The sequence below is a fragment of the Carlito syrichta genome, unplaced genomic scaffold (assembly GCF_000164805.1).
Source record: "Carlito syrichta isolate Samal-C Ts95f unplaced genomic scaffold, Tarsius_syrichta-2.0.1 Scaffold314121, whole genome shotgun sequence".
NCBI classification, from domain to species: Eukaryota; Metazoa; Chordata; class Mammalia; order Primates; family Tarsiidae; genus Carlito; species Carlito syrichta.
The window spans coordinates 681,577-688,446 of record NW_007258217.1 but is presented as its reverse complement, the minus strand read 5'-3'; the positions used below and the strand labels follow the sequence as shown (position 1 = coordinate 688,446).

The 6,870-nt window shown below is 36.0% G+C and overlaps 1 pseudogene; it reads left to right on the top strand.

Moving 5' to 3' along the window:
• Positions 1–920: 920 nt before the first annotated feature.
• Positions 921–1,097, top strand: LOC103273698 (annotated as a pseudogene).
• The last annotated feature ends 5,773 nt before the right edge of the window (positions 1,098–6,870 follow it).

The window sequence follows — 6,870 nt, the reverse complement described above, 5'->3', positions numbered from 1 at the left end:
TTATTTCTTATTTTCTTCTTTTTTCTATGTTATTTTATCTTGTTTTTTAATTTTATAAAATTAAAAGGTATCAGCATCTTAAACAAACTCTTTCTATCACTTTTAGTACAATGATATTTTAAAACCAAGGAAGCAGGAACCAAGGAAAATGTCTTCTATAATAGATAAAATGCTAAATTATTATTTTAAACATATTTCATAATCTGTGATTGTCAAATTCCCTAAGAACATTACCTATAAATCGATTACCACAGCAGCAAGCTGCATTTCAATTTGTACTGTTTAGGAAATATCAAAATTTGCATAACAGTTTGCCCAGCATATGCCAGTTCATTCTGCTGCATTTATAAAAAAAACAAAACAATCATGGGAGATAAGTATGGCTCCTAGTTCAAAATGAGAGTCAGTATTTGTTCAATGTATTTCAAACATTTTAACACATTGGAAATGTGCTGCTCATTTATCCAAGTATCACATCTTTTTTCTACAAGCAATTTTTAAAGGAGTAATTTTTTTGACTGTTCAACCACCTGCAATAAAACAAAATGTTCCAGATTCAATTTTGTTAGTCTTTTAAATAAGCAATGTGAAGTTCACGAACCTTGACAGCGTACTTGTTGAAGAAAGTACAATATCTCTACAGTGAGGATGAATTATAATTTACTGTGCTGGAATTATGTTATTGCTTTTCATAATGTTTTAAAGGCAGACATAAGCCCTGGCGATCATATAAGATGTAATTGTGTTACTTACTTGCCACAGTGCTAAAAAATGTTTATTTTCAAAAATATTATAATAGGCTGGTCCAAGAAGAAATTTATAGCACTTGACCACCTTTTAAAAAATAACCAATTCCCAGTGCTTTACATGAAAGGATAGCCAAGTTAAGAACTATCTCGAGCCGTTGATCCTGCACCAAGATGCTTCAGAGCATTATAAAAAATGCTTGGTTCCCTATGAAGCCCTACTATACGGACATTTACCAGGAGATTTGGACGGAAATGGGCTTGATGAGTTTCCCTGAATATAAGATCAGGAATGCTGATAAAAGAAGTAAAGCTTTGAAAACTCCTGCACCTTCTCATGGGCATCACTAACCAACTTTCCTTGGAGTACACATGGGATGAAACGCCAGCCCGCCTGTAAATCCGAGCAAGCTGTGCTAGATGGGAACGTGGAATATCACTGTACACTTGTCTAAGTACTGTGAATCTTGTGGCATGAATAAATGTGAGTAGATTGCAGCGCAGCAGGTGTGATTAGAATCTCACTGATACTGATACTGCTCAATAAATGTTAAATATGATTTGGCTACTTAAAAAAAAATAATGATCACTGTTGTTGTGTGGATGTCTAGTTACTTATTAAGAGCAAGTTCTAGCCGGGCTCGGTGGCTCAGCGTGTAATCCCGCGCCTTTGGGAGGCTGAGGTGAGTGGATTGCCTGAGCCCACGGGTTCGAGACCCACCTGGGCAACTTGGCGAGACCTCATCTCTACAATAAATCAAAAATCAGCCGGGCGTGGTAGTGCATGCCTGTAATTCTGGCTACTTGGAAGGCTGAGGCAGGCAGAAGGATTGCTGGAGCCCAGCAGGTCGAGGCCACTGCACTCTAGTCTGGGTGACAGAGTGGAAAAAAAAGAGCAAGTTCTGAAGTAACTTTATTTAGACTTTTTTCTCTAGAGCTACTGACAGCTGTGAGAGAGAGCCAGGAAAGAGTGGGACCAGAGGGAAAGAGAAAAGAAGAATTCAGTGTGAGTCTTCTTATTCGAGAAAAAGAGCAAACTCCCTCTTGAATTAGTTAAAGAAACAGATTTAGACTAATAAAATTTGCTTTTTGATTCAGGAAAGGATGGGAGTCAAATAGAATCAAGGCAGTACAGTCAAGGCAGAGACAGGATTTAAAATTGGGAGTTGGTGGATGAGGGGTTGCTCTGCTGGTTGGGGAATGAGTGGTACTTTTAAAGGAAGTTATGCTTGCACACTTTCTCTAGTAGGCTTTGGGAACTTGCCCTCATCTCTGCCTCTGTGCTAGAGAGAGAATAGAAGATTTGCTAGACAATGTCCATGACGTCTGGGGAACTCAGTTATTTGGGTTCTGAATTGTCAGCCAGGAGATTTGGATGACTTGTTTTGTGTTTTCACTGCTTTTCCAGTTCTAAAAGGTCATTGAGCTAAGAGTCATAGAAGGAGCTGATTCAAGTTGCTGACTCTTGGCTACCCTTCCCCAGGTTTACGACTCGGTGGGTCTTCTGTAGCACATAGGAATCTGCTTTTTAAATCAGATCTCTAGAGGATTCTGATGTGTTTTTTGACTGTATCCTAGACATCATTGACTTGGTTGTCCCTGTTAGGCAAGAGGTAAGGCTGAATCGGGACAAGGGGTGAAATTGCATAGGACATTGTGGGCAGTTTGTCCTTTTCTCCATGTTCTCTGCCGCATCTGATTTACTCCGATTGACTTTTCAGGTGAAGAAGAGTGAGGGGAATGAGTGAGTTTACCGAGGATCTTGGGTGAGTCATGACAGAGAATCCTTTCCATGTGGAAAGCCCTCATTTGTACTGGTTATATATAAAGGGAAAAGTAAGTAGAAAGGAAATTGAGAGATTGAGAGGAATGATCTCTATTCGAATCATCCCATTTTCCTCCTATTAGAATCTCAGAATTTGCGAGGTCTTAGGAAGAGGAAGTTGACACAACTTATGAGCAGATGGCTCACCACAAAGTACATTATATTATTACCAAGTCTTAGTATGACTGTAGGTTGAGTCAAGTAATCATCTCACAGAAAGAAAAATAAGCTTCAACAGAGCTAATCCTGACCCAGTTGAGAATTCCTAAATGAACTGTAAAATTATAACTGTGCAAGAGGGACTCCATAAAGGCCATGTTTATATATATATTTGGCAAAGCCTGAAAGCACAGAAAGTCTCTAGTTCTGATCAGCCCATTTAAAAATTGTGCCTACCAAAGCTCTGGTATAATAGACCATTTGACCCTTATTTCAAAAGAATGAAAGACTTTTCAGAATCTATACAGGACTTTACTCTGTGAATAGGTCCTTAGTGTGCAATTAGTCATTTTTTTTAGCCTTAATTTTAAACCACTTGCTGTACAATTATTTGTTCTCAATTCTGCCTGCCAAGTGTGCACAAGTGCTAAGGTGCTTATTGTACTAATTAATAAAATGGCTGGGAATGATTGAATGATCTGATTGAAAGGTTATATTTTCTAATTGTGGGCTCCCAGTTGCGGGATTAATTCAAAGAAAAATTTTCACCATTATACTCACAGGTGAGACTTTAAAAAGTCTGGAAGTACAGTGCTTGTGCCTGAAAATGGGGATTAGAAAAGGGACTTCCCTGACAGAGAAGGCCAAGGATAAAAGTTCTGAGGGACAGCACCTGGGTAGAGAGGTCAGCTTGATAGCTCTCTGCCTTGGCCTCTGAAGGCCTCATGCTCAGTGGAGCTTACATATAGCCAAGATGTTGGAAGAACACCGAGGAAGAAGAAACATATATGTAAAATTTTAACTTGAGAGTCATTGATTTTTATGCCCCAGAAAGGAGAACATTTGGTAATAAATTCTGAAGCCATTAGATCGGTCCAGATGGAGGATAGAAGTGGTGAGACCACAACTCAAGATCTATGGTTTGTGTTAAGATTCTTCCTCTTTCAAAGTCATTGTTCATGGGTTTATTTCTTTCAAGTGTTATGTTTTAGAGGTAAAAGTTTGGTATGAGTTATAAATGGAAGGACTTAAGATTCTTTCCTGAGCCAGAACATCTGGGAAAAAATAGATACACCATTTGAAGACAGAAGAACAATGTTCTGGAGTTTGAAGCACTGTAGACTCTCTTTCTGAGATAGTCCTAAATCCAATGATATCAAAACACATTTCATATTAGGGATGTAGGAAAGAATTTTCATAATTGTAATTAAATTATTGAAACAGCCAACTTTGAATAATATAGATATTTTGTGACATTAGAGCTATCTGGAAGATCTAACAAGATTCATGTTTATCAAGCCCAAAGTATATTATACTCAGCCAAAACAATCTCACTAACTGGAACCTTTGTTGTGACATAAAATTAGTCAGTGACTAACATTTTGCACATAAATTTGATATCATAGTATCTGACTTTGATGACTTGTTAGCTAATTGTTTGAGTTGTGGGATTACAAAATTTGTGAAGCAGTGCAGATTTGTTTTTAGTGAGAAAAGTCTAATGATGGAATGAAAGGCAAATTTGGTTGTGTGAAACATAACCAAGGGACAATCAGAAATCAAAAGCAATCCTCCTAAGGAATATTTCATTTCTTGTGCTTTCATCCCCTGTTAGCACTTTACACGTCCATTTTCCAGCACTAATTTAAAAGAAAATGTAGCCACATTAAGAATTAATTTAATAATTAATTAGGGTTGGTGCTCATGGCAGCAGTAGTAATACATTTATTAGAGTGACTATTCAAATGTTCCAGGTATTTTCAGGCATACACATTTTTATAGCATTAGATAATCCTATTTATCTTTCCTTAGGAAAAAAAATATCCCTTAAGTGCCAAAAGACCAAGCCCAAAGGACTAAAGTTATTCTTCTAACTTAAAAAAAACCCAGTATGATATCAAAAAGGTGATAAACCAGGAAAAAAGAAACCCCTGTCAGTACTCTAAAAGTAGTCCCTTTAGTATGTCTACTGTCAGGATCATTTTCCTAAGGAACATCCACAGGTTCTTATTACAGTTGACATTTTTTGGGAGGTGGGTAGAAAAAAATGTATAGAATTCACCATTATTATTGCTTTCTATTTTCCTTATTGCCGAATCATCTTTTGATTTGAAATATGTTGACAGATAAAGAGAGGATCAAATAGTTTAGCTTCACATGAAGTAAGACTCTGTTTATGTCTGATAACTAGAGTTGTCATGAAACTTTTAGATGTTGCATTTGTTATTGTCTAAGGAATAATCCATGGAATGATTCTAAAAGCGTACACAGTTGGCCCTCCATATCTGCGGGTTCTGCATCCATAGATTCAACCAATTTTGGATTGAAAATATTCAGAAAAAAATTGTGCATACTCAACATGTGCAGATTTCTTTTTCTTATCGTTATTCCCTGAACAAAACAGTATAACAATTATTTATGTAATATTTACATTGTATTAAATATCTTAGGTAATCTAGAGATGATTTAAAGTATGCAGGAAGATGTGTGTAGGTTATATGGAAATATTATAGCATTTTATTTCAGAGACTTGGGCTTCAGTGAATTTTGGGTTGAAAACTGAAATTTTGGAACTATTCAGAAAAAAATTGTATCTATACTGAACATGTGCAGATTTCTTCTTCCCTGAACAATACAGGGTAACAACTCTTTATGTAGCATTTATATTATATTACATATCTTAAGTAATCTAAAGATAATTAAATATACAGGAGGATATGAAGTCCTAGAACTAATCCCCAATGGATACTGAGGAAGTTCTGGAACCAACCCCACATGGATATTGAGGGACTAACATAAGCGCTTTAGGGAAAGTTATAAGTGAAAATATTCTCAATAGTATTTTTAAAGCATTTAAACACGAGTCATTCAACTTATACAAATGTGTACAGTTTATAGTATAGTAATATGTCACATTTAATCATGCAGAAGATATTTCTGTGAAATCTATTAATTTTCTGAGAATTTTGGAGAGTTGTAATAAGAGATACATTTGGCGCAGTGGAGAGAGCAATGACATTGTCTGTATGGCTTTTCCTGGGGGTGATTTTCTTCACTTTCCTGGAAAAAAATAATTACATTATTGTTAACCTTGGGGAGTGGTATAACTGAAGGGGCTTTTCAGGTGCCAGTAAAATTCTGTTTTTTGATTTTAGTGCTACTTACATTTTCTAAAAATGATTTACATACTTTTATGTATGTATGTAACACTTTAATAAAAATTTTAAAAAACTGTGTGTCTAAAATTTAAGAGGAAAATTCAGTAATGACTTTGATAACAGTAGCAACATGAACTCATCCATCCTATGCCCATTGTGTTCCGTGCACACTTCTACTGTTGTGTTTTCTACATTGTGTTCTAATATCTGTCATGATGTCACCACTGTTAGGCTGTAAGCATTACTAGGATAGGGAAGAAAATAGTTTTGCAGAAAATGTCTAGAGCAGTGCCTGGTGCTCATTTGGTGTCAATGGTTGAGTGCTTAGTACAACAGTGATTTAATAAAAGGAAAAGTAGATTCTGATGTTTACTCTGCACTGAGTAATTATGTCATATTGCACAAAAAACTTCTCTAGGTCTACTTGTCATGTAAAAATAAGAAATTTCACTACAAGATGACCAAGGTTTTTTTCTAGTTTGAAAATTCTGAGAATGTATTAAAAATACAATGTAAACATATGAGAAATATTGAGAATTTTTTTTGTTGTTGTTGAATATTTTCAGCATTTTACTGACAAGATCACAGAGATTCGGACACACTGAAATCAAAGGTACACAAATGACTCGCATAAAAAACATAATGAAATCCATTCACCTGATGCCATTGCTGGCAATAGACAGCATGTTGCTTTTAATGTTTTTTTGGCTCTGATATATTTTTATTTTTTGTTTTTCTTATTTTTATTTTAAAGATGTAGGGTACAATTCAGGGTTAGGTATACAAACGTTGATTACACAGGTACCCTTGTTGACGAGGTATGCCCCTCCCTCCCCTAGCAGTTTTTCTCAACTGCCAATCCCACCCCCCTCCCATGACAGTTTCCCACTACTGCCAATCCCTTTCTTATAGTATTATTTGTTCAAGGACTGCTTATGAGTGAGAACATACGGTACTCTGTTTTTTGTTTCTGTGATAGATC